The following is a 26642-nucleotide window of genomic DNA, read 5'->3' on the forward strand; positions in this document are numbered from 1 at the left end:
TAGTTATAATCTTTTATTTTAACAATAGTAAATTGTTTCCTTTTCTGTTTGTGGTTTTTCTCGTATTAAGTTTCCACATAAATCTTGTATTATTTATATGCTTTCTTGATTGATACTTTATCTCTTCTTTATCTTAATTAGTCTCAGATCTATATCCTATTTTTCAATAATTAATATCAAAGCCTTGAGCTTTTTTTATTCTGAGACTATATTTATTTTTGGACATGTTAAGTATGAAGTACAATATTCCGTTATTGGGTTACAACACCATATTTTCTTTATGGCTGGTAAAGATGCGAGGTTTTCTCACTCAAATGGACTTGGACAAAACTCTATTATGGTTTAATAAGATGCCCAGTTCATGGGCAATAGAAGAGAAAAAGAGGAAGGATCGCAAATTTATGTCTCATATACATTTACTTATGTCGAATAATATTCTACATGATGTTCTAAAGGAGACGAGTGTTGTTGGGTTATGGCTGATGCTTGAACAACTATGTTTGACAAAAAATCTTACTAGTAAGTTGCATTTAAAGCAGAATTTATATTTTTATCGTATGTTTGAAGGTACGGCTCTACAAGAGTATTTATTAGCATTTAAAGGAATTGTTGCTAATTTGGAAACCTTAGAATGCAAGTATGTTGCCGAAGATTTAACTTTAATTATGATGTGTTCATTACCTCCATCATATATCACGTTTCGTGATACTATGTTATTTAGTCGTGATATTATTATGACTAATGATGTTTCTAATGCATTATTTTCTAAGTAGAAAATGAAACATCTTATTAACTATTATGATGGTTCGATAGAGAGCCTTGTTGTTGGAGGGAAAACCCAAGAAAGGGATTCAAAAAGTGATCAAAAAGATAAATCAAATCAAGAAAACCTTGGAAGAATTGCAATTAATACAAGAAATGAGGCCACATAAAATCTGAGTTTTAACAAGGAGGATGATATTATGAATGAAAACATACAAAAAATTGTAGTGAAACTAGTATTGCTGACGCCTAAGATAGTGAACTCATCATGGCTTATATTTGCGATGTAAGGTCGCAAGATGAGTGAATACTTGATTCTGGATGTACGCATCATATGTGTCCCAATCGGGGACTAGTTTTCAACCTATGATATAATTTCCAAGGGTATTGTTAATAAGAGACAATTAATCATGCAAGATTATGGGTATAGGAACAATAAAAATTATGTTTGTTGGAGTTGTTCAGACACTTGGTGATGTGAGACATGTTCCTGATTTGAAGTGAAATCTTATTTCTTTTAGTACCCTCAATTCAAAAGGGTACAAGTACACTGTTGAAGGTGGAGTTATGAAGGTTAGTAGAGATGTATTTATCGTGATGAAAGGTGAAACCAAACTTGACATGTTATATGTTCTTATAGACTCCATAGTTGTAGGCGATATTGATATCTTCACCTCCTCATTATCTAATGATGATATGACAAAGTTGTGACATATGTGACTTGGTCATATGAGTTAAAATGACATGAACGAGTTAAGTAAGCGAGGACTTCTTGATGGGCATAATATTATTATATTGAAGTTTTGTGAACATTGCGTCATCGACATAAAAGAGTTAGGTTATCTAAAGTAATCCTCAATACTAAAAGAATACTAGATTATATATACTTTGATCTCTAGGGTCCGTCTAAAGTACCTTCTATGGGAGGTGCCTATTATATACTGGCGATTATCGATGATTTGTCCAGAATATTTTGGGTTTTTTTCTTGAATAAAAAGAGTGATGTGTTGTCTAAATTTAAGGAGTGGAATACTATGATTGAGAATCAGACTAGAAAACCAATAAAACGTTTGTGTACCGATAATTGTTTGGAGTTCTGTTCTGAAAAGTTTAATACTCTATGCATGACTGAAGGAATCATGAGGCACCACAAAGTGTCTAAAAAATCACAGCATGATGGTGTGGTAGAGAAGATAAAAAAAGACTCTAATGGATAAGGTGTGGTGTATGCTCCTAAATGCTAATTTATCAAAGTTATTTTAGGTTAAAGCTGCAACTTTAACATGTTTCCTCAAAAACCATTCTCCGTCGACTACGATTAATAACAGACTCCACGCGAAGAATGATATGGTATTCCTTCTATTTATTCTGAATTGAGAATTTTTTTGTTGTCCTATGTATGTTCATGTTACTGAAGGAAAATTAGAGGCTCGATTTATGAAGTGTATTTTTATTGGCTACAAGTCCAATGTAACTGGTATAAGTTATGGTGTCCTGAAAACAGAAATGTTACAATTAGTCAAAATATTATTTTTGATGAGACACCTATGTTATATGCTACACCTCTTATTGTGATCAGATTGAGCAAAAATATAACCCTTTTCGAGATAAAATTCACCAAATATTTAGCTAGTATGAGAAGTTTGAGAGAAGATCAGAATCTGAATCTGCAACATTATCGTCAACTACACTAAAGTTGTCTGAACTTCATCATTACCTACACCACCATAATACTCTATTGTTACTTACATGCTTAAATGTGATATTAGACCTTCTCGAAGACTTAATGAAGTTGATTTGGTTATTCATGCATTGAGTACTGCATAATATATTGATTCATATGAAAACCTTCTTCATATTCTGATATAGTCACTTGTGATGACTTTGACAAGTGGATGATTTTCATGCAAAAAGAGATGGTATCTCTTCATAAGAATGGTATGTGAAACCTCTTAAAATTACCTGTGGAAAAGAAGGTTATTTGTTGTAAGTGGGTGTATAAAAGAATAGAAGGTACACTTGGAATTGAAGATGCAAGGTTTAAAGCAAAATTGATTGAGAAAGGTTACAATCAAATTCTCTAGATTGATTTTACTAGCGTCATTTCTTTGATTGTGAAACATATTTTGATTCAAGTATTACTTGGCATCGTTGCGATGCATATTTTGGAGCTTAATTAGCTAGATGTGAAGACTGTGTTTCTACACGGAGTTTTAGATGAAGACATATATATGTATCAACCTAAAGGATTTACAGTCATAAAAGAAGATGTATTTGTTATTTGAAGAAATTTCTTTATGGTTTAAAATAATTGTCAAGGCGCTGATATAAAAGTTTGACTCTTTTATGAACATTCATGACTTCAAGAAAAATAATTTTGATAGTTACGTCTATTTCAAAGTACTTTATTTGTTCAACATTTTTTATGCTATTCTTGTGAGTTCTTAATTAACAACTCACTTTAAACTATCTTCAACTATATCACCTCAATCTAATGATGATATCGAGTATTTGTTATGTGTTCTATATTTTATTGCAATTGATTCACTTATGTATGTAGTAGTTTGTACTCCATTAGATTTTACATATTCAGTAAGTGCAGTTAACATATATCTAAAAAATCTAGTTAAAGAGCATTGAAGAGCAGTTTAGTGGATCTTATGTTATTTAAAAGGTTCAACGGATGTTCACTTATAGTTTGGGAGGACTAGATATGGAGTTGTCAGTTATATCGACTTTAATTATGCTGGTGATATTGACAAAAGAAGAATGCTCACATGTTTTATTTTCTGTATTGACGGTTTTGCGATTAGTTTGAAAACTACTCTATAAAGTGAAGTTGCGTTGTCTACTACTAAGTTAGAACACATGACCATTACAGAAGCTTATAAAAATAATATTTGTCTAAAAGACCTATTCGGGAAACTCAAGAAAGATTTATAGATGACGACAAACTTTTATGATAGTCAAGGTGCTATTTTTCTAATGAATATCAGATATTTCATGAAAGAACTAAGCACATTGTTGTATGATATCATTTTGTACGTGATATTATTGCTCGTGGTGATATTGATGTGAACAAAATTAGTATTATTGATAATCATGTTTAGGGTGGGTCGGTACGATATACCTTAATGTTTTATCCATACCTTATATTTTACCGAAAATTTCGGTATACAAAAAATGCACACCTTTACCTTACCTTGATTTCGGTATACCTTGATTTCGGTATACCTTAATTTCGATATACAAAAATTTCATACATTTATCTTACCTTGATTTTTTTTATACATTAATTTCGATACGGTATCAGTATAATACCTTTCATACCCAAAAACCATATTATCTTAAAAGAAATCAATATCACCGGTAAGGTAGAGATTACATATATTGAATAATATTTCAATATAATTCTATTTTAATATTATTGAAAAAATATATTTCTATAATTAAATTAATATCAAATCTATTTAATTATTTCCTTAAAATTATTATATATTTTATATGTATTTTAATTTATAAATACTATTTCATTATTCCGGTATATCTCGATATACCAAAATTTTAAAAATCACATACCTTTACCGTAACAATAATTTCGGTATCGGTATCATACTTTACCTTTTTCGGTATATCTTAAAAATTGATAATTTCGATATACCTATAATATCGGTAATTTTTCTCACCCTTAATCATGTTGATATGAAGATGAAGGCGCTTCCCATTACTAAGTTTGAGCATTGCTCGAACTTAGTTAGTCTTGGTTGTTGAAGCCCATTGAGTTTTTAGAAGAGGTGGAGACTGTTATGGTTATTTTCTATATTTTGAAGATCAATTTTTCTTTTGACATACTAGATCCATGTCCATGTAGAGATTGTTAGATTATGATGACTCAGATGAGTTTTGATCAGGGCCTGAGCTTAGACTCGTTGTAATAAAATAAAATAAAATCATAAATGTTTGATATTAGGCCCACTAGGTCTAATTATGTGACCTATAAATATATTTGTCTTAATTAGAATTTTATTCACAAATTATTCTTCTCTCTCTAAGTTGTAATAATCTTCTATTTTAACCATCGTAAATGTTTCCTTCATTGCCCGTGGTTTTTTCCATCTTGGGTTTTTACGTAAATCTTGTTTTATTTACGTGCTTTCTTGATTGATATACTTTGTCTCTTCTTTATTTTGATTAATCTCATATTCGTATCATGTTTTCAACACATTATTTTAGACATTCAAAGTTATGTATACACGTCCAAATTGGTAGACTGAAAAATAAATACAAATATATCATTTCAAATTTCTCAAATATTTTCTCGCATTACAAATTTTGTTAGTCACTCAAACCACCTTCGAAAATTTAGAATTCGTAAATCTTGTAAACAAATATTTTAATTTTTAAAAAAAATATGTCCAAAATGTATGCAAATATTATTTCATTTGCAGAGTGTGACAAATTAATTATAAAAATAATAATAATTTAAAATAAATAAGAAAACATAAGTTTTATCAAATGTAAAGGGACTTAAATAAAATTGTGATATTTCAAATCTAGTCTGATATAACACAATTTAAAGTTTAAATTCTCATACAAAATGACTAAAATTTGAATCTCAAATATTAGTTTGGCCAGAGTTAATAATATTATAAATAGTTTAAATGAAAAAAAATAACTAAAAAATATCTTAAATTGAATAGTCTAATATAAAAACTAATAATATTTTATAAATGTAATATTTTCCTCCAAATAAAACATTAAAACAGCGTCAATAACAAATAAAATTACATCTAGGAGATAAAAAAAAATCACTAATTTATTTAAAATATCTTAAATTAAAGTTGAGTTCATTATCTTATAATCATGCTAATTTTTTATCTTTAAAATAATAATGTTTAACCATATTAAAGATACATAATATTAATAAATATATATATATATATATATATAATTTGAGTTTGAGATTTTTTTACTTATTTATTTATAATTCGTTTTCAATTGTTTTGACAAAAATAATAATATTATAAAAAAATTGAACAAACTAACTCTCATTCATTTAGTATCTACCAATGAAAATACTTGACGTCCTACATTATTCTAAATCAAAATATTAAGGAGATAGTGATAAGGAACCCATTAGTTAATATAATTAAATGTGTGACATTGAATATATCTAACAAATTGCAATTATATTGGTGTTTTTATCTTTTAAATTAAGCATATACAAGCATGATGATAATAATAATAATAAAGATCTTATTCTTGGTGAGATCGTAAGGAATGATGATAGGTTTATTTTCCTTCCAAATTATTATTTAATGTAACCGTCTTTGGTATATCCAACGGTATATTCCGTACATTTTTAGGCCTCGTTTGGCTTTAATTGTGACTAAACCGTGTCTGATGGCAGGGAGTTTTTTTTTTTTTTACAGATGTCACAGTCGTTATATTTTATTCTTAAGTTTTGAATAATAGTAAATGTTATTTTTTCAACTATTTTCATTAATTAATTAGAGCGGATTGAACCATTTGATAGCTAGGTTGATTAACAAATTCAACTGTTTGTATAGATGAGTTGTGTAATGTTTCTAAAACGACATATAAGTATCTGTTTTTTTTTAATATGATTCAATTTAATTATTTGCAGTTTATTTGTTAAATTTTTAGATATATTTGATACTATTTATTTATTTGAATAGTTAACAAAAAAATGTTTTATTATATTTAATTGTTTCATCTTATCTATATTATGTTATCAAGAACATTCACCTTATACGTTGAACTAATGTATGCAATCACAACTTATTTTAGATTATAAACTAAATCAAACCAGTAATATGTGGGTTATTGAAGCTCTTAATTATTAAATCAATATTTACCATGAATATTTATAATTCAATTAAATAAGATAGTTTAAATGATAAAAGTGATTCTCAAAAAAATTATAAATCATGAGATTAATTTTTATTTAAAACATCTTAAATAAAAGTGTAAATCATGAATATGGGACCTATGCTAACTTTCTATATTCACAAAAAGAAAAAAGAAAAAATATATATTTTTAAAACAAATAAAAATATTTTTTTATTTTCTACATATAATTGTTTTACAACTTTGTTTACAAGATCTAAAAAAAAAATACACATGTGTAACTTTCTGAAAATTTCATATCCCGGAAAAGTTCGAGATTTAAGAAATTTTAACATTCAAAAATATTTTAATAAAATATTATTTAAAAGATTTATACAAAAATGAATTTTGATGTATTTTAAAATTATTTATAACAATAGTTAATTTTAGTTAATTTTTATGATCTATTTTAAATAATCTTTTTAGATTTAAAATAAATAAATCACAATTTGATTAAAAGAAATATAAATTTTAAATTAATTTAAAAGATTATTTATTTGATCAAAGAATTGTTAATTGATTTTAATTTAAAATCAGTAAAACATTTTGTATAAGTGTATAAATGTATTTTTGATTAGAAATATTTTTGAATTCGTTGTTTGGTGATACTCGGGAAAGGGTTTTTGCATTATATCATTCATACCCGTTAAAGAACGGTCTATACATTATAAAAATCTTGACTTTTTGAAAAATTGGTTTGATTACATTTTATTTAACCAAGTATTCTTCAAGTCCTAAGCATGCACATGTTTTTCTTGCATTTAAAATTGTATAAAAAATTTAAATGTTGGTACATTTGATTGATGTTGATGATTATCGAGAAGGGTAGATAAAAATAACAGTTTAAGGCATTAGAATTTAAAAATAAATTCAATCTTTCCCTTATCAAAATATAGTTTTATGAATATATTCTAAAAGTATTTTTCTATTTTTTTCTATTTTTTAAAGATTTTTAGAACATGGTTTAGGGCATCTAATTAAAAAAAATTAAAATCACAATCAAACGAGCCCCTCGGTCTCGGGTGCTAGACCCTCGGTGGGGTGTAGGATATCCATGGTCGAAGCTAGGATCCCTCGATCGGGTACATGGAAGCTTTCGGTCGAGGTGCGGGGAGTTTTCGGTCGGGGCTAGAAATCCTCGATCGTGGGTGCTAGACCCTTAGCTGGGTGCGAGAGATCCTCGGTCAAGGCTAAAATCCCTCGTTCGGGGTGCATGGATGATCCATCACTAAAAAAACAAAGAAAAAAAAGTCTCGGTCGAGGCTAAGATCCCTCGGTTGGGTGTAGTGAAACTCTCGATCGAGGTGCGGGGAGTTCTCGGTCGGGACTAGAAATCATCGATCGAAAACTATGCCGAGCTTGCTTTCTCGATCAAAAATCAAGCTCATGCTAAAAATTCTTTGGTCAGGTGAGAGTTTTCTCGGTCTGGTGCAAGGGAGGGTTCGATTTTCTCGGTTGGAAATCGAACCCTCAGTCAGACGTCAAGAACATCAAACTCGATTTTGACTAGGCCTTTATATTTTAATCCAAAGGCATGGGGAGCTTCTCCAAGTTCCCGAGATCATTTATAACATTATCTCGATACATTATTCGATGGTGATGATTTCCCATTCAAACAATTTTTGGACAAAATTTGTATTTTTGATTTTAAAGACTTTATTGGGTATAAGAAGTTTACCAACAACTTCCTTATACATATTATGATTAAACAAAACCAAAACATGAACACTAAGTGTTCATTCTAACCAATTCAAGAACTAAAATTTTATTTTTACAAAGAAATTAGTTTTTGATCAAACATGATTCATATTACTTGGAATTAGTCTGAATATACTCTTAACATGTTTAGAAATGTGTTGGTAAAATTTTTGGGTCACTATTCTTGAGTTATAACTTAATAACAAAAACCCAATTTTGTAAAATTTCAAAATCAAATTTGGGTACTTTTGATTTGGATGGATTGATTCAAATTAGTTTCGACAGAAAGCTTGTAAATGATCTCAATGTCGTTTTCCAATCAAGAAATTGAACAACCCAATAATATATCAAACTGGTCGAACTAAAATATAAAAAAAATTAGTTTGATTTCATAAGTTGAATTACAACATGATTGGAAGCTTAAAGTAAGTTGCAGAACACTTCTGAACTCTTTTAGTATCTTTGTGATCATCATAATTTAGCCTTAAATCCTTATACAAAATTTCGAAATTTTCAAAAACTTGAATATTTTAATGGAGAATTTTGTATGGAATGGATTGAGGGCTTGGGGTTCTGATCCTTGACTTCGATTTGTCTAAAGAGAGCTATTTATAGTCTCCTAAGGTTGGTTCATCGATCAAGTGGATCGAATTTCAGTCAAAACGCCATTAATGTCTTTTTTCTGTTTTTCATCCAACTTGATCGTTTAGGCGATATGATCGTATGTGAAATGATCATTGTAATAGGGGGATCATTTCAACATTTGAATCAGCTGATTTGGTTGAGTATCGGCCAATTTACACTTTTGAAAAATCAAAAGTTTCGATCAATCAATATTTTTGTTCGTCGTGAGGAGAAGACAAATTAGAGCGAAAACGACATTGTTTGCCTCTTCTGTGTTTGAGCGCTGATGGGGTCATGAAACAGAGTTATTTCTAGACAAAGCAGGGATTCCTAGGCATTATGTTCGCATTTTGTTAGCGATGCGCGTTCTGTGTGCGTTTTGACTAATGGTGTTGAGGCGCACGTTAGTCGATCCGCTACTATGCGGACGCGTCTTTCTTTCGTTGCAACGGGCGATGCGACTAGCTATTTGGCGTTGGATGAGATTATAATCCTCATCCGATGGTTGTGAGGTTTGTTACACTGGTTTCTTTTAATTTCGGCTATAGTAGATCACGATCATTTTTCAGTCTTAGGGCTTGTTTGAAGTTGATTTTTCTTTCATCCTTTTGACTTTGTTTCAACTTACAAAATATCTTAAATAGACATAACATTTATTTTACCTATTTATTTTGTATATTTTGAGATTTATAAATAATTTATTTAGGATAAAATGAATACAACATTTATCCTAAATTATTTATTTTAATTTCTTTGACCCCTTGAAATTAATTTGAGATAAAATGAATACAACATTTATCTCAAATTATTTTATTTACTTTTTTTGCCTTTATTTTAATCAATTGGAATTTAATTACTACAATAATTATTTCAATTAATTATTTTGATCATGTTTTTTGCCTTTATTTTAATTATTTTGAATTTATTTATTCAAAATAATCCTTTTAAAATTCATAAATTGGGAAGGTAAAATTTAGTACTTACAGAGTGCCCCTCTCGAATCGAGTTTGATTATAACAAACTAGTTTTTAAAAACGTGAGTTCGAGCATGACATCTAACACTATATTTTCTTGTCCAAATTATATTCTATATGAGAGTAATGAAAAGATTGAACTTGGAGGGGGTGGATGTCGGTGTTGTCTTCGTGTTGTTGCCTGTAGATTTTTGTCGAAGTTTTCCCTAGCATCTATTTGTGATTTTTAATCTTCCTTCAATAATTATTTCAACAAGAATTAATATTTTACCAAGAGTGGTCTTGATCTTTGGATCATGTTTACAGATGTTAACAAAGTATTCGTAGAATTTATAGGATGATGGTGTATGAATGACCATAGATAAATTTTGAGAAATCAACTTTTATCTTGATTATACGTGAATATCAATATATTATTTATGTCAGATGCATTTTTAATAAATATCGGCCAATAGTATTTTGTTAATGTTTGTTGGGATTATCATATACAAATGATCATAGTTAATGTCAATAGACAATATCTAAGTGGACATGAAAGTTGATAAATTTATTCATGTGAGTTAGTAATAAGTAAAATTTAAAGCAATCATGTATGGATGATCATGGTGCTATCAATAAATATGTTTGATTTTATCGTGAATGTTAATAAACTGTTCATGCGAGTTACTTACAAGTAACATTTAGAGTGATCATGTATGAATGATCGTAGTATTATTAAATAGGTTTTAACGTAAAAGATGAAAGACTTTTCACGAGAGTTACTAACAAGTATTGTTTATAGAGATCATATATGAATGATCATGGTACTATCAACATATATGTTTGATTTTGTGTGAATGTTAATAAACTATTCACGGGAGTTACTAACAAGTAACGTTTAGAGCGATTATATATGAATGGTCGTGGTACTATTAACAGATAGGTTTGACTTTATCATGAATATTAATAAACTATGCATGAGAGTTATTAACAAGTAACGTTTTAGAGCAATCATATATGAATGATCGTGGTATAATCAATAGATAGGTTTAGTTTTATCGTGAAAGTTGACGAACTTGTTTACGTGAGTTACTAACAAGTAACATGTTGAATGATCAAATACAAATGATTGTAGTACCTATTGGCTAATAGGGTTTATCGTGAAAGTTGGTAGACTTTTCCATAGAAGTTTCTAACAAGTAACGTTTTAAGCAATCGTGTAAATAAATTATCGTGGAACCTATTAACAAATAGGGTTTGTCGTGAAAGTTGATAAACTTGTCACGGAAGTTAACAAGTAACATGTAGTGCGGTCATATATAAATAATCGTAGTACTATAAACATATAGGTCTATCTTGAGAGTTGATAAACTTGTCACGGAAGTTACTAGTAGGTAACATTTTGTGCGATCATATATAAACGATCGTGAGTACCTTTAAACAAATAGGGTTCTCGTGAAAGTTAGTAAGTTTGCCACGGAAGTTAATACGTAATATGTAGTGCGATCATATATAAATAACCATGGAACTATCAACATATAGGTTTATCGTGAGAGTTGATAAACTTATCACATAAGTTACTAACAAATAATATGTAGTGAGATCATCTATAAATGATTGTGGTACTATCAACAAATAGGTTTATCGTGAGAGTTTATAAATTTGTCATGGAAGTTACTATCAAGTAACGTGTAGTGCGATCATATATAAATGATCATGGTACTATAAATAGATAGGTTTATCGTGAGAACTGATAAACTTGTCAAGGAAGTTACTAACAAGTAACATTTTGGGTGATCATATATAAACAATCATGAATGCCTATCAACAAATAGGGTTTCTCGTGAAAGTTGGTAAACTTGTCACGAAAGTTAACAAGTAATATGTAGTACGATCATATAAAAATAATTGTGGTAATATCAACAAATAGATTTATCATGGGAGTTGATAAACTTGTCACGGAAGTTACTAACAAATAATATGTAGTGCGATTTTATATAAATGATCGTTGTACTATCAACAAATAGGTTTATCGTGAGACTTGATAAACCTGTCACGAAAATTACTAAAAAGAACATGTAGTGCAATCATATATAAATGATCGTGTAACTATCAACAAATAGGTTTGATTTTGTTATGATCGTGTAGAAATGATACTTTCTACCTATTGACATATATGATTTTAGTTGGATCATGTACGAATGATCTTGGGTACCTATCAATAGACAGAGTTTTGTTTGAATCATATAAAAAAAGATATCATGTACCTATTAATAAATAGGGTTTTTGTTGGATCATTTGTGAATTATCTTGAGTACCTATCAACAAATAGAGTTTTGGTTGAATCACATAAAAAATTATATCATGTACGAATGTCCTCGAATACTTATTAGCATATAGGGTTATGGTTTGATCATGTACGAATGATCTCAAGTACCTATCAATAAATAGGGTTTTGATTGAATCATATAAAAAACAATATCAAGTACCCATCAACAAATAGGGGTTTGGTTAGATCATGTGCGAATGATTTCGAATATCTATCAACATATAAGGTTTAGGTTGAATCGTATAAAAATGATATCATGTACCTATCAATAGATAGAGTTTTGGTTAGATTATGTACGAATGATTTCGAGTACCTATCAATAAATAAGGTTTTAAAGACTCGATTGCTTACTTAGATTTTGCAATACCGGTATTGGCTTCTTTTTCCTTTAAGGGATTATTTCAACATAATTTTTCTCCATTTTTTCAAAGTGACATTCACAACTAGTTGAAATCCGTAATTCAATAGTTTTTATGTTTTATTAATGAACAGATGGATCATATGTTTGGATAAAGGAATGTTTTCTTACTTCCTAGTTTCTCTCTTTTTGTTTTTGGAGATTGGCATGAACTCTGACCTTTTTTAACGGATCATGTTATTTTGGATTCAAAATGTGTTCGGAGCTTTACTCTAAACATCATTTCCCGACCTTTTGTGAACTTTAAAAAGAAATTGTATTTCTTTTTCTCTAATTTTTGAGATATTGGTTATAAACTCGATCTCGTATATAAATGATTATCCAGAATCTTAAATCTCGAGGGAGGTGTTTAAAACTTCAATGTTTTGACGGAGTGTAACTATTTTTGTTTGCTTAACCTTGAGCCACATTTTTTTACAAGTTTACTCTTCTGAAAATATCTTTTAAAGAAGCTTCATAACTTTCAGCTTTGGGTTTTTCTTTGCCATATATGATGTTTTTTTCTTTCATTGACTTTGGATATATCTAGTAGAATTGATATATCATTGTTCTTTTCTATAACAATCAAGACTAGAGTTTGAGTTAGCAATGAATGGTGATTTCAATACCTCAACCTCTTTGAGTCGTTTTTTGGTTTTTTGGTGTGTATTTGGTAGAATCAATTTATTATACTTTTCATGTAGCAATTAAGACTAGAGTCTGAGTGAGAAAAGAATGATGATTGAAATACCTCAATCAACATAGAAACATGTTTCTCTCTTTTTGTCGAGATTTTCTTTTTTTATTCCTTTTTACTTTTTCGTATTTTGTGTTGTGTTTTTTTTTTCTTCCCAAAGCACTGAGTTTTAAACCTCATTATTCTCTTGTATAGACGTGATGAGGTGTCCTTTCTCAATTTGTGGCTCTTGACCTTACTTTTTTGATTTGATTTATTCCGGTTTTTGAGATTTTCTCAAAAACCTTCTTTGGATAATTACTCTTCGGATAATCGTGTAGAACGGAAAAGAGCTTATGATTGATATCCTTCTATCGGAATTATTATAAACGTTGGATTTTTTTTAAGATAATCACTTTCGGAAGGAAGTGATGATATTTATTTTTCCCCTATTTGTTTCCTAAAATCCTCCGTATCAGTTCATCGCAGGGATCAAGGATTTCTTCCTTTATCACAAATTTATTGTGAGAGTATTGAGAATTTTATTTATTTACTTAAGACCGGGCCTAATAAAATATAGGTTGCCTATATATCTTCTCTCTTTTTTTTTATTTTTATAATGAGAAGAATCGAATCTTTCGTAGTTCGGACCAAAGTCCTTTGACTAGTGGTGCAAGTTTTACACACTCTTACGTGCTTGATATTATACAAAAAATATTTTAAGCGCGTCAAGATTGCTTGGGGGTAATGAATTATTCACCTTCTATTAAAGATAAGCGAACTTCTCCTCTAGAGAGTATTTTCTTGATCAGAAAGGATCCTTCCCATTAGGGACGAAACTTGTCATGTAGGTTTAATAGTTCCCGAGTTCGTTTTGAGAATCAGATCACCTTCTTTGAGGTTTGTGGGTTTTACTTTCTTGTTGAAGGTATCTGACATCCGTTTTTGGTAAGCTTGGGTTTTGCACAAAGCATTTAACCCCTTGTCTTCCATTAATGTCAGTTGATTATATCGAGATTTGATTAAATCTTTCTCAATGACATGATTTTCTAAGAGTATTCTTAGAGTTGGAATCTCGATTTCAATTGGTTTTACTATGTCTATGCCATAAACCAATGAGTAGGGGTTCGTTGGTCGAGGTTTGAGAAATTGTACAATATCCCTATAAGGCACATGTCAATTTCTCATGTCAATATTTATATGTTTGGTCATCTTTTTGATGATTCTAATCACATTCTTGTTTTTTGCTTCGACTGCACCATTGGTTTGGGGTCTGTAGGGAGATGACTTTTGACACTCAATCTTGAATTCATCAAGCAATTACCACATTTCTCTTTCAAGTGTCGATTATTATCTGAAATTAGAGCGTGAAAGATTTTGTATCTAGCAATGATGCATGTGCGGATGAATTTCGCCACATGAGATGATTTCAAGATGGTGTAAGAAGTTGATTCCACCAATTTGATGAAGTAGTCAATGTCTACGAGTATAAACTCGTGTCTATTTGAAGTATGGGGATAGATTTTCCCAATGAAATATATGCCTCATGTAGAAAAGAGCCAAGGGAGGTCATATTGTAGAGCATTAATGACAGGGTATGATTTAAGTTAGCATAGATTTGACATTGATGACAGCTCTTCACATAGTTCACACAATCTTCTTCTTGGTTTTGCCAATAATATTCTAGATGTAGTATTTTCTTGGCCAAAATCATTTCGTTCATGTGTGGACCACACACTCCTACATGTACTTCTTCTATGATTCTTTTCGATTATAGACGATCTACGCAGAGCATGTTTTGACCATCGAAAAATCATCTATATAGTTTGTTTGATATCCAAGCATAATTAATGAAATATTGGCGTAATGCTCATCGTTCCACTACTCGGAAATGGGACAGATATTCTCCATATTTTATGTATTTTTGGAGAGTATCATACCATGGTTTAACAGAACTTTCACAAGAAGTTAATATATCCTTTCAAAAGCACGTCTTAGCTTTTGTCGGATTTTGAGTGATTTGACTTTAATTCTGTTGGGAATTTGAGTCATGGCCGCAATAGTGGCCAAATCATCTGCAAAGCGGTTTTGGCTGTTTGGGAATGAACAAATGATACTTGATCAAATTTGTTCATGAGTTTAGTCAAATGAGAATGATATTGTTTAAGATTTTTCCCTTTTACTTGCCATGTATCGTTGACTTTGGATATAACCAAGTTAGAGTCGTCGATTACTTATAATTTGGTTGTCCTTTTTTCATATGCAATTTAAGACCCGAGAGGCATGCCTCGTTATTGGTAACGGGTATTCAAGTTTTATGAATATTGGATTGTATGTTCCTTTAGGGTCAACTAAAAAAATTCCAATTCCATAACCATGTTTTCCTGAAGCTCCGTCAAACATTAATTTTCATGTGTCTGACGCGACGTTCATGATTTTGTCATCAAAGAATTCTAGTTTGTCTTTTGACTCAACAATGATGGGTTGGTTAGCTTGAAAGTCTACAACAACGCTTCCTTTTATAGATTTATGTATCATATAGGCTATGTCATATTCAGAGATCATCATCATTCATTTGGCTAGCATTGGCGATAAGAATGTTCGTCGAAACAAGAAGTGGATAAGATCCAATCTAGATATCAACTTGATTGAATGGACTTGCATGTAGTGTCTTAATATTTTTGTGACCCATGATAATGTCCAACATAATTTCTCAATTGGAGTGTAATTGAGTGCACATCCAGTCATAATCTTACTAATATTTAATTTTGACAAATGCTTGTTAAAAATTTTCATCCCATATGAATTTTTTTATCTTTTTCAGAAGCTTAAATAGTGGATCACATGTTACGGTAACCTTGCTGATAAATCGGCTAATGTATTGGATTTTTCTAAAGAATCCTCGGACCTCTTTTTCGTTTCGAGGTATAGGCATAGTCGTTATTATTTATATTTTAGAGGGATCGACTTAGATTTCTCTTTGGGTGATTAAGAAGCCCAACATTTTACTAGTGGTGACTCAAAACAAGCATTTCTTCGGATTAATTCGTAGTTGGTATTTCCTATTCTTTGTAGGAATTTTTTGAGGTCTTGGACATTCCCTTGTTGATCCTTAGATTTGACAATCATGTCGTCTACATAGACTTCCACTTCCTTATGGATCATGTCTTGAAGGATCATGATAACTGCTCTCTAATAAGTTACTCCCGCGTTATTTAGACCGAAAGACATGACATGATAACATAAAGTACCTACTTTTGTTATGCACGTAGTCTTTTCCTTGTCTTACGGGGCCATCAGGATCTGAATATATCCTGAAAATCCATTCATTAATAATAAAAGTTTATGACCGGTTGCATGATCGACAAGTATATCAATGTGAGGTGGAAATGATCTTTAAGGCTTGCCTTATTTAGATCCTAATAATCTACACATACACGTATTTTCCCATCTTTCTTCAAAACGGGAACCACATTAGCTATCCACGTAGGATAATTCATTACATTGAAAAATTCAGCTTCAAGTTGCTTTTGAACTTCTTTTATTTTGACTACAACATTGTGCTTCATTCATCCAATCTTTTGCCTTATTGGCTTAGCATTTGGATAAAGGGGAATATGATACATGACATGTATTTGTATGATCGGGCGAAAATGCCTTTGTTGGAATTTAACAGCTCAATCAACTCGTGATGTTCTTCTTGGTTTAAACTTTGGCCAATTAAAACAATTTAAGGATCATTTGGTGTATTTAAGTTTATTTTGATTGTCTTTTCAGTAGAAGAGATAATTTCATCCTCGTTTTCTAAGAAGTTTTTCATTTTGATGTTTTTATCGAAGTAAAATAAAAAATTGTCTTTACTAATTGTACGTTCAAAATATTTTTCTTGTATTACATTAGAAAGTTTGTTACATGTAGGGAAAGACATTCTAGAAAGATTTTCATTATTAGTTTATTTACTATGTACATTATTTAACACCTCTTTACATATGAGAGGGTAGTGAGTATTATTTTCATCGATCAAAGTATCGGTGGATGAAGGTTGTTAGTTTTATGTAGACTTGAGGGGATAATTTCATGAACATGATTAGCCATCATGGGATTTCGAGCTAGATATTCCATAGTATCGCGCTAATATTCCGTTCTTTTCTTAATCATAAAAACAGAAAGGTTATGATCATAGGAACAATTTGAAAAGATTTCGAGATCTGGAAAGCGTATCTAGAAATCAGAGTTGGTAAAAGTTTTAGGGAAGTCGAAGCACAATGTGCTTTTTCCATCACGAATAAATTGTACATTCATGGTTGAAGGAATGAGTACATATTGTTTGGATAGATTTCCTTCCCGGATCTTCTCGAATCATGTTGGTATGTATCTTAAACTGAAGTGGTCTAAGTCGTAGAACAATCAAGGAAATGAATATATGTCGGTGACATTTGGGCCTAGATCCATGCCATGGAAATATCCCATTTTGCACATCAATTGTATGGAGGGGAGGCTAAATGGGTTAAAGTGGGGATCATTGGATGAATCTTTACCATCTCAAAATATTGAACATATCTCAAATTTGTTTAGCTCAACCTTTAGGGTGTCAACATGAGTTGATCCAATGACAACAGTAGCGTTAAATTTGTCGCAGACTGTAATGACTTGATCATTATCTATGAACCTTAGCTTTTGATGGAGTGTAGATACTAGAGCCCTTTCTTGATATTCCCATAATCTCCCTAAAATGAGATTATATGATGCTTGCATTTTTATGATGCACAAGTCAACTTTGAATGGTATGTCGACTACTTAGATGATGCATTCTAGGAAACTCATTACTTCGCGTCGCGGTCTATCAAAACATCTGACACACAAGTTAGATGGGATGACATTATCTCTAGGAACGCCAGTTTTCTCAAGAGTTCTCTAGGGAATATGTTGAGAGTTGAATCATTGTTGATGAGAGTTATCAGAATTGTTTTTCCTTCAATTTATAGAGAAATGTAAAGGGCATTGGAATGATTTGTCTCAATTGTTGGAAGATCTTTATTCTCGAAGCCAATCATGTTGTGTTGTGAACTGGCAGAAATTATTCCTACCAGTTCCTCTAGGGTGGTGTTAGTAAGGACATTGGCTTTGCTTAATTCATTTAGAACAGCATTTATATGTTCAATCGAGTAAATCATGATGTCCTATATGGAAATATTAGCGTTTGTCTTTTTGAGTTAGCTTAGAAGACTATCTCCTAGATTCGGAGCTCTAGGCTCGCCCTCCTTTCTTCTCCATGAGGATTGTTCGGAGGTTGTTGATACTTTAACCGTCGTGGTTTTCATGAAACTTGATTGAAAAATAGTTCTTCCATGGGTTACTGTAATTTCTAACTAAGCATTGATTTAGGTAGTTGTTTTTGGCTCATCTTTAATCTACCATTTCGATGCCTTACTTGAAAGGACTTTGGGCTTCTTTTTGGGTCAAGGGTCGATCATATTGATTTCCGGCTCGACATCGTGGATTAGATGTAGAAATGCATTAGTGTTGAGCGTCATTTTATCGATTGTGACCATGTTGACTTGATGGTCTGTTAAAGGATTATTTTTTATCTCTGGCTTGGCGATGAAATTTTAGTTGATCAAGTCTTGAAAGAGATGCTTAAGGGAACTACAATTATTAGTTGCATGACCTTTTATCTGGTGGTAGTCACAATAAGCGCCCTCATATTTTCCCAAGATGGTTTGTTAGTTCTCGAGGTTAAAGGTTTGATCAAATCTTTCTTTTGAAGAAAATCCATGACTTGACTTAAGGGCATACTAAGATCATCAAACACATTAGGTGGTCTAGATTCTTTTGAAGTTGTTGATTTGGGAATCGTAAGTATATTTTCCTTGGCCTGTGGAGGTTTACTATGGTCTGTCTTTTGAGAGAGATGTTATTGATACGTAGTTACCACATGGTATACTTCAGTCTTTTCTTTTTTCTGAAATTGACTTACAGGTCGGTATGTCTTTACCATTTTCCCTCTTTTCTTTCTTTCGAGATCGCATCATCAAGGTTACTATCTGTTTTTGACAGTTTTTTCTTATTTTGGAAGGTATTGACTATGAATCCTATATAATATTGGTCGTTGATACTTTCCAAAATCATATCGATTTTTGTTGTTCACTTGGTAGGGAATCGATTTCTTCGGCTACGGCTTTCCATCTTTCTATGAAAATTGAGAATTTTTTATTTTCCCCTTTCTTAATATTTCCAGTCTCTTTTATGGTCGTTCCATGTTAATATGCATGTTGAAACGTTCTATAAATGTTGTAGCTAGTTCCTCAATGGTCTTCAAATATGCTACCTTCTATTGATGATACAAGTATAGAGCAGTATCATCGAGATACTGGGAAATAAATGGAGTATCATTGGCTCGCCAAGTCGTAAAGGATTCATTGCAGACGTATACATCTTGAAAAAGACAAATGGGTCACTCTCGCCAACATTTTGGATATGGCGAGTCATATGTTGATTAGCCAAAGAACTCATGAACGGTGCGAGTTGTTTCGTCACATATTAGAGAGTTTCCTTCATTTCTTTGAACTTAGTCGTCGAGACTGTTTCTGGTATCGGAGTTTATTTAGCCATTTTGCGGTGTATGAAACGTCCATTTACTATATCTCTTTTCCTTGGGGCCGTAACGACCGTTCATAGTCGTAAACTGAGATTAAAGAAAAGATGAGGGTTTACATTTGTATTTTAAGTATAATACGATGTATATGCATCTAAATGAATCCTAGAGAATGAACATCTCTTTTCTGATCTTTTATATAGAAAACACATGGTTTATTATACAAAACAGTTAGTAATTTGTTACATACATGCATTTCTCGTGTTAATATTTACAAAGAGATCTAGATAGGAAAAACAAAAACAAAGGCTGTATGTTGTAGGTCATAATATAACCTGATCCTACACTAGATTTTTCCTCTTCTTCCTTTTTCTAGGCTCGCTCATATTCTTCGATGATATCTGTTAGGTAATTTCTTCGTTCCTTTGAAATTCTTATCTTTGAGGAGTTGGGCCATTTATCGAGATAACCGATATAAGACATTCATAACTCATTATTAGAAATTCATTTTAATAAACAATATTTGGTTGATTGGTCTATCTATGGAAATAGAGCTTCCCCTATAATGGGACATGATATCACGACCAAATTGTTTGAAGAGCTTCTCGTAGTAAGAAGTGATCCATTCCAAACCCATGAATGAATCATTGGTTCTTCGTCCATCATGTAGACCATTTTATTGATAGGGTACCATGAGAGCAATTATCTAATAGAATCATCGTTTCATATGAGAGGCTCAGGTATGGTTTTTTCATCCTTCGATATTGGAGTGCATGACCCATGGAGTCGCTAAGGACCTTTGGTGGGAGGTACTCGATTTTATCGAGAAGACAAATATAAAGTATTAGAAGTGAGTTTCTTTTTTTCATGGTGGGTGATAGAAATGATTCATTTAACTCCATCAGTGTTTCTGCTATTATGAGACCTGAGGAGTCTTTGTTTCCTATGTGTAGATGATAGGCTACCTCAAAGATCTTAAAGAATAGTTTATTACCAGATATGGTTAGGAAGAAATGAGCCAGTAGTATGGTTATTATCATCATTGATGAGCCTAGGGTAAGAGAAATTTCTACGTTCCTAACTTCTATTTTGGCCCATTTATGCAAGTCAATGGTAGCCTTCCTTAGGATGTTTTCGGATATTGTTTTAGTATATCTGAATTCTTATTGCAACAAATTTATTAATAACATTGATTCTACAAAGGGTTTGAGATGTAGAATATTCTTATTGCAAATCATTAAGATATCAATGAATTCTTCTATGGTATGGCACATTTGTATGTCTCCAATAAAGAAGGTTCTAGAGATATGGCTCCATCTTCTTTACATTTTCTTAATTAATTTCTTATTTATTTTGAAATTGATGAACCTCATGATAGGACTTAGCCCATAAATCATATAATTCCATCCATTTCCATGAAAGTTATCGATCCAATGGATTAAAGCGGCATCGTCCAACATAGACATTGTCTACGATTGAACGTATAAAATAATTTACAAAAATGATTTTGTTTTTGAACAGGAGACATATTCACATATGTTCATTTGTCTATAGATGCATACAAATAATACATATATAGTAGTCATGTAATGGTTTAATGGTGATGTATAGTTGTTTGAGCACGTCAAACAACCGGCTTGGATAGAGTATCTAGGATTTTGTGATATGGTGAATCATAAGAGAGTGTTACTCATCGATAGTGAAGGGGGGTTAACACCGCCATAAACTGGGAAATATTAACTCAATCAAGAATTTTCCTTCATCTCCACAATGCCTACATCCTATTGGATGGCTCATTGTGAAAGAGAAAGGTCGATCCTAGGCATTCAAGGTCAAACTTTCGTAACATTATTCGATTTGTAACAAGTTGTCATTCCTCATCGACAATCTTTGCATTTAATTTGTAGAAGTACTGACATTCTATCATGTTTGAAAGAAATTAAAGTTGTGTACCCTTTATAAGTCCAGACATTTATTAGGATAAAAGTCTATGCATCTTCCATGTGATATACCTTTTAGATGTGCCTATTAACTTAAAAACATAATAAAAATGTTTTTCAATAGCCAAGTTTGTATGCTTTTGAGTTATACAATTTAATCTCTAGTAGAGTCGACAAAAAGCTGTAACCTCTTGAAAATTCCTTGTCCCGGAAAAAATCGAGGTTTGAGAAATTTTAACTACAGTTTACGTACCAAATATCTTTTAATAAAATATTATTTAAAAGATTTATACAAAATGTATTTTGACATTTTAAAATTAATTATAACAATAATTAATTTTTATGATCAATTTTAAATAAACTTTTGGATTTAAAATAATCAAATCACAATTTGATTAAAAGAAATATGTGTTTTAAATTAATTAAAAATAGTTAATTAAAAATATTATTTATTTGATAAAAGAGTCGCCAATTAATTTTAATTTAAAATCTATAAAACATTTTGTATATGTGTATAAACGTATTTTTGACTAGAAATTCCTTTGAGTTCGGTGCTTGGTGATACCCGGGAAAGACCTTTCACACTATATCCTCCGTACCCGTTAAAAACGGTCTCTACCCTATAAAAATCTTAGCTTTTTGAAAAATTGGTTTGGTTATATTTTACTTAACCAATTATTCTTCAAATCCTAAACATGCATAATTCTTTCTTTCATTTAAAATTGTATAATATTATTTAAATGATGATACTTACGATTGATATCGATGATTATCGCTAATGATGCTTAAAAAATATCAGTTTAAGCAATTCTAATTTAAAAATAAATTCAATTTAGCCCTTATAAAAATATTCTTAAAATATTTTCAAAAAAAATTTCAGATTTTTAGAATGGTTAGGGGCTTCAAATAAAGAAAATTTAAATTATAATACCAACCAAATCCTCGATCGCAGGCTGAAATTCCTCAGTTGCGGGTGTTAAAGCATTAGTTGGGTGCATGAGATTCTCAATCGAGGCTAGAATCCCTTGGTCGCGGGGTGAAATTCCTCGGTCGCGGGTGTTAAACCCTTGGTTGGGTGCAGGAGATTCTCGGTTGAGACTAGAATCCCTCGGTCAAGTGTAGACAAGCTCTCGGTCAAGGTGTAGGGAGTTCTCGGTCGGGGATAAAAATCCTCGGTCGTGGGTGTTGGACCCTTGGTCGGGTGCAAGAGATCCTTAGTCAAGGCTAGATCCCTTGGTCGAGTGTAAGAAAGATCCTCAATCGAGGCTAGGATCCCTCGGTCGGTTGCATGGAAGCTCTTCGTCGAGGTGTTGGGAGTTCTCGGCCGGGGCTAAAATTCATCGGTCGAAAACCATGTCGGGCTTGTTTTCTTGGTCTAAAATCAAGCCAAGGCTAAAAATTTATCGATCGAGTGCGAGTTTTCTCGATCGAGTGTAAGGTAGGGTTCGATTTTCTTAGTCGAAATCGAACCCAAGTCGAACCCTTAGTCAAGAACATCAAACTACATGTTCGATGATTTTAACTGGGGCCTTTATTCTTTAATCCAAAGGCACGGGGAGCTTCGCCTAGTCCACATGATCCTAACATCATACTGATGCATTATTCGATCGGGATGATATCTCATTAGATTCAAATATTTTTTGAACAAAAAATGTGTTTTTGATTTTAAAGGTTTTATTGGGTATAAGAAGTTTACCAACAGATTCCACTTGTTGTTCATTTTAATCAATTCAAGAACTAAAACTTTTATTTTTATAGAAAAAAATTGTTTTTATCAAACATGATCGTGATTAGTTGGAAATGGTCTAGAAATACTCTTAAGATCTTTAGAAATGTATTGGTAAAGCTTTTGGGTCACTGTTCTTGAGAAACCCAAATTTCAAAATTTTCAAAATCAAATTTGGTTACTTTTGATTTGGATCGATTGATTCAAATTAGTTTCGACAGAAAGCTTGTAAGTGATCTTAGGATCATCATATTAGGGTGATCATTTCAGCCTTTGAATCAGCCGATTTGATAAAGTATCGACCAATTCTCATTTTGAAAAATCAAAAATTTCGGCTCATCATCATTGTTGTTCGTCGCGTGAAAGAAGACAAAATAGAGCAGAAACAACATAGTTTTACTCTTTCGCATTTGAACGTCGAATGGATCTTGAAATAGTGTTGTTTCTAATCAAAGTGCGGACGCCTGAGAATTTCGGCAGTGATGCGCGCTCTGCGTGTGTTTTGACTAAAAACATTGAGGCGCTTATTAGTCGATCCATTTCTTCGCATACGCGTCTTTCTTTTGTTGTAGTGGGTGACACGGCTAGTTGTTGGGTGTTCGATGAGATTTCAGCACTTATCTGATGTTTGTGGGGTTTGTTGTACTAGTTTCTTTTAATTCTGACTGCAGCAGATCAGGATCATTTTTCAGCCATATGTCTTGTTTAAAATTGAATTTTCTTTCATCCCTTTAGATTTGTTTTCAACCTTCAAAATATATTTTCAACCTTCAAAATATATAAAAATATTTTAAATAGACATAATATTTTAATGCTTATTTATTTTATTTTATTTTGTATATTTTGGGGGTTTTATAAATAATTTATTTGGAATAAAATTGATAAAATATTTATTTTAAATTATTTATTTTAATTATTTTTTAGCCTTAAAATTAATTTGAGATAAAATGAATACAACAATTATCTCAAATTATTTTATTTACTTTTTTGGCTTTTATTTTAATTAATTGGGATTTAATTACTATAATAGTTATTCTAATTAATTATTTTAATCATGTTTTGGCCTTAATTTTAATTATTTTGAATTTATATGTTTAAAATAATTCTTTTGAAATTCATAAATTGGGTAGGTAAGATTTTAGTGCTTACATTGAGATAAAACTCTCGAGCTTGTTGATTGTTTTACAAATTTTAATGTTATGGGTCGTAGTTCCATGATTAATTTGTATTCTTGTTAAGAAACATATATGTGGCTTTAGATTCAATTTTATGACTTTTTAACGTTTTTGGTTTTTTGGTATTCCTTGTGTTCCTAAGGCAAGGTCGTCAGACCGAGAGCCCGACCATGGCATGGTTTTCAAGAATAAGGGCTCAAGAACTACCCTCATATGATGTATAAATGATTTGAAACATTTTTGGAGGTTACAAACAAATTAAAAAATAGATCCTAAGTTCATTATTTTTGTGGGATAAAACTCTCGGGTTTGTTGATTGTTCTTCAAATTTTCATGTTATGGGTCATGATTTAATTGTATTCTAGTTGTCTTAACAAACATATATGTGTCTTTAGATTCGATTTTATGACTTTTTACGTTTTTGGTTTTTGATGTTATTGAGTTCCTTAGGTTAGGTTGTCCTACCAAGAGCCCGACCATGGCCTGGTTTTCGACCAAGAAAACTAGCCACAGCCTCGTCTGCGACCTCTATCGTTGTTTCTGACCGAGGGAACGACGGATGATCACCCTTACAAGCGACATTCGACCCTCTTCTTCAGTTCGCGACCCAAAGCCTGACCTTGTTCGTAACATGTCCGCCTGCCTAACTTTGATTTGTTTCTCCATTAAGTTTTGTTTAGTTTTCTATTTTTATAATTTGTTTGTACTTCCTTTATTTTCTACTTTTATTTCTTTTAATTTATTTCTAAAAATCTAAAAAAAAATAGAGAATAACTTAAAATAATATTTTCATTAAAAACCAAAAATTGTTTTCTTTAAGGGACCATTGGTTGTATTTGTAACATTTACCCATTTTCTTTTTGAAAAATCCAAAAGTTATAAAACATTGTGTTACGCTTTAAACTATAACCGAGCCTTTCGAGTTCTTTGATTCAAGAAACGGGTTCTTGATTGTTGGGACCAAGGATGGAATTCAATACTCAAATGCAGCGGACATAGAATGAGGATAGAATTCGAGGTTAAAGAGAGAAGAAATCGGGGTGAGAAGAAAATACCACTAAAATACACCTAGTAGTCCAAGAAAGAGGTTAAGGGCCGAGGGAATAACTTATAGCAACAAGTTTCACAAACTTCAATTCATAGCCCGGGTGGGCATCAGCATTTATAGAGGTTGAATTACCCAAGAGTATTCGGTTACCACTTGTTACAACAACTTTCAAAATAACAAAATTCGGTTTAAGAGAAACAAGAGAGAACGGAAACAAAACAGAATTATTCAACAAAAAACATAAACTGGCCCATATGCACACTAAGGCCAAGAAAAGGGTGCTGCAAATATTTTAGGGCCGAGGCTTTAGTGCGCAGACCATAACATAATCTCCCTCTTCAAGGTTCGTCGCCCTCGACGAAAAAAAAAACATGGATTAGTCAGCCTCTAATGCGCATCTTCAACTTCAAAAATATCGCTTCGGTCGGGCTTCAGTAAATTCAGCAAGCTTCGCCGCATAGGACTGGTCTTCTTAAAAAAATTTCGGCAGAATCGTTTCAGTAGTGGAGCTGGTCGGGTTCTCGCAGTCTTTTGCGCTGCCGGGTCGCTTGCCACTCCGTCCATGTGAGGAATTTATGTGCACACAAGGTTGAGTTTTTCAGTGTTTAGAGATGGCCTTTGTTGCTGCAATGTCTCTAGCGCCTGGTGCAAAAATAATTTCTTCCAATTTTGATTAAACTCTATAGTGTTATCAAAAATCCAGGCCAAGTCCTTTTCCCGAACCAGCATAACAGCGGAATCGAAGGAGCAATAGCTTCTAATTAGATCTTCAGGAATGTCTTCCAAGGTCATTGCCGCGAGGGAAATAG

The sequence above is a fragment of the Impatiens glandulifera genome, chromosome 1 (assembly GCF_907164915.1).
Source record: "Impatiens glandulifera chromosome 1, dImpGla2.1, whole genome shotgun sequence".
Taxonomy (NCBI): domain Eukaryota; kingdom Viridiplantae; phylum Streptophyta; class Magnoliopsida; order Ericales; family Balsaminaceae; genus Impatiens; species Impatiens glandulifera.